The sequence below is a fragment of the Aotus nancymaae genome, unplaced genomic scaffold, assembly GCF_030222135.1.
Source record: "Aotus nancymaae isolate 86718 unplaced genomic scaffold, 86718_ANA_hifiasm-v0.15.2.pri h1tg000059l, whole genome shotgun sequence".
Classification (NCBI taxonomy): Eukaryota; Metazoa; Chordata; class Mammalia; order Primates; family Aotidae; genus Aotus; species Aotus nancymaae.
The window spans coordinates 25,881,925-25,884,898 of NW_026988473.1; the positions used below are offsets into that span (position 1 = coordinate 25,881,925).

Consider the following 2,974-nt stretch of genomic DNA (forward strand, 5'->3'; position numbering starts at 1 on the left):
GGCTTACCTGCCTTCAAGCATTGGGATGAGAATGGGGATCCCTAAGTTCCTGCTGGTTCTTGGGTAGTGTGTGGTGGGTCTCTTTTTGTTGGCATTTAATGCTAGAGTCTGTCACTAGTGTAACTTGTGCCGTGTTCTCTATTTCACGGGGCCCAGCACTCCTTCCTGCAGACTCGGCTCCTCAGCTCCTGCTGGAACTGGTGCTCCTGGCATCTGGTGGTGATTCCTATTTGACCCTGGTCAGGGTCGCTCAGCCTCATGGCCACAGTGACAGCCTTCTCTGGCAACTGCCCAGCCAGACTCTCAACAACCTCCTCTTCCTCCTTTGGGGAATTGGGGGGAACTTTTTGGTCTTTTCCATACCACATGAGAGCTGAGAGCCCAGGCTTGTTACAGAACATCCTGGGAGACATTTGCCTCCTGTAGACCCAAACAGGAACTCCCCCGTTCCCTTCATCTGTCTCAGAAAACTCAAGGACTTTAGCCCAAGACAGGAGGTGAGGATTTTATTTGTTTCCCAACCTGTCTCTCGCCATGTCTGGGTCTTGACAAAATCCCTTAAGCCAGAAGAGAATTTCTTCTACTTTCTGTTTTTGTCAGCCTTTCCTGGGGCTTTCCATAAGTCACATCTTCCTCCTTTCATTCAACCCTCCATGCCCATCCTCCTTGCTTAATCAAAGATCAATGTGTTAGTTATCAATGGTTGAGTACAAATTACCCAACACTTAATGGCTTAAATGGTAAGTGTTTATTCTCTCACCTTGTCAGTGGGTCAGGAATTGGTGAGCAGCTTAACCTGAGGTTGTCATCAACTGAAGCCTTGACAGAGGCTGGAGGATTTGATTCTATAAATATTTATCAGGTCACTCAAAGGTTTTTCTTTGTTAAGCCTAGAAAGCTTGGATCTTAAAAGGTGTAATGGAACTTGGATTAAAGAGATAGATCAGAATTCAATTCTTGTCTTTTAACTTCTTTTCTAAAGTGATCTTGGGCAATTACTTAGCCTCTCTACCTCAGCTCCATCATCTGGCAAAATGGCATAATAAAATCTTGAGATTTTGTTGTGGTAGCTGTGACAATTAAGTGAGATGTTGTGTAAAGCAATGAATATAATACATGGTATATAGTCTGGTGCCGGTCGTGCCCGGCAGGATCAGGGCTGTTCAGCTAGGCACAGCTCCACAACTGCCTCGGTAGGCACTCCACACATACCTGCCCACACCCTCCATCTCCTGACTGTGTCCTGACCCTCCACCTGGAATATCATGTTCCCTACTTCTTTTTAACACTCTCTTTACTACTTGAGTTATTTTATCTTCTTGTCTTACTACTCAGATTTGGTTCACATGTACATCATCTTAGCTATGACTCGGGCCCCCTCAGAAGCTGAATCTGGCCTGTAATTTTGGTAATGACATCTCAGGCTGCTTGGTTAATAGCTCCTTAGCCATTTGCCACCACCTCTAGATCTTCCTACCCTAGCACTGCTCTTGTGGGCTATGAACAGTTGATCACACTTACCTAAGACTCTGAGGCAGGCAAAGAGAATCAGACACAAGCTTGTCCCTTGGCCATATCTGACTGCTATCAGAATGCTGTCCATCTCTCTTTGTAACATAGCCCTTGCTTCCTAGCATAGAACTCCAAAGCTAGAAATCTTGAGCATACATCAGTCAGGGGCTTTTCAGAGAATCATAACTTTAAGAGTCATATAGAATAAGGGATTATGATAACCACACAAAATCATGGCCACAGATGGAGAAGTCTGTGCAAGACTGTTGCCTTTGTTTCTGGCATTGGACCTAAAATCAACCAGTCCAGTGGTAAGGAAGGAAAGCTGGATGTGAAGTCAGCAAAGCAAGGACAAATGGAAACCTGTGTTTGTCTCTTGCTGCCTCCAGCCTCCACGATGTGAGTGACCTGTAGTAGAAGTGGGTGTCCTTTGCTCATAGCTGCACAATCACCCAGTCCAGGACTCAGAGAAGCCAGAGAAGGATTTCCAGCAGGCATTGGAGGAGCTATGGGCCTGGGTGCTTTCTCATTCCAACAAGGTGAGCTGACAGATAGTAACATTGTTTGTGAGCTGCCACAGCGTCTGATGTGCTCTACTAACTCTCAAAGCATGAAAGTAGTCATCGCTTCACTCTCCTTTCCAAATCTCATGTAAATTTCTCTTGTGCTCACTCTAACCTGGAACCATACAGGGAAGGGAATTCTGCAACCTAGTTTCAGTTTCCCTAAGTAGACACAGAACAAAGCCATCACAAGTCATGGAATACTAATGCTGGAAATGTGGCTGTCAACTGAGGACACCTTCAGGGAGTGCCAGAGAAGGCTCCTGCTTCATCTAGAATAGTTTGGTTCTGATTTCTTTTGTGATGATTGCTTTGTTTTTTTATGTATCCATGTAGCCCCTGACATCTGACATTACGTCAGCTAGGTTTTGGTGCCCAGGAGTTGATCCGGCACTTCCAATGAGACTGCGATGTTCTCTTGTTGAAGATAAATACGCTAACAGAATGTCAATATCTATTAGGATCATTCTGTGACTGTGATGGGTCAAGATCTGAACAAGACTACTTCATATGTAAAAAAAGACAAAAGCAAAGTGACTATGTAAACTACAAAGATGCCAAATATTCCCCTCTCCTAATTAATATGAGGGACTGCTGCTTCTTCATCGATTACAGTGGGAGCCTCTTTATAGCCTTTTTTCCTTTTAGGTAAGACTTATTACATGGCCAATTATGGAATCACTCCCACTTCCTGACAGCATCCAATCCAGAACAAAACTCCACCTTGAAATCTAAGACCACTTAACAGAAACTCAAATCCTATAAATATTTTCTTTTTTTTTTTTTTTTTTTAAAATATGGAACGCTTCACGAATTTGCGTGTCATCCTTGCGCAGGGGCCATGCTAATCTTCTCTGTATCGTTCCAATTTTTAGTATATGTGCTGCCGAAGCGAGCAC

General features: G+C 44.1%; 1 non-coding gene across 1 annotated transcript; it reads right to left on the bottom strand.

The window, feature by feature from the left end:
- Positions 1–2,866: 2,866 nt before the first annotated feature.
- On the bottom strand, positions 2,867–2,974 carry LOC135270254 (U6 spliceosomal RNA). The gene has a single exon (XR_010338422.1). It is a non-coding gene; the product is annotated as a U6 spliceosomal RNA (small nuclear RNA).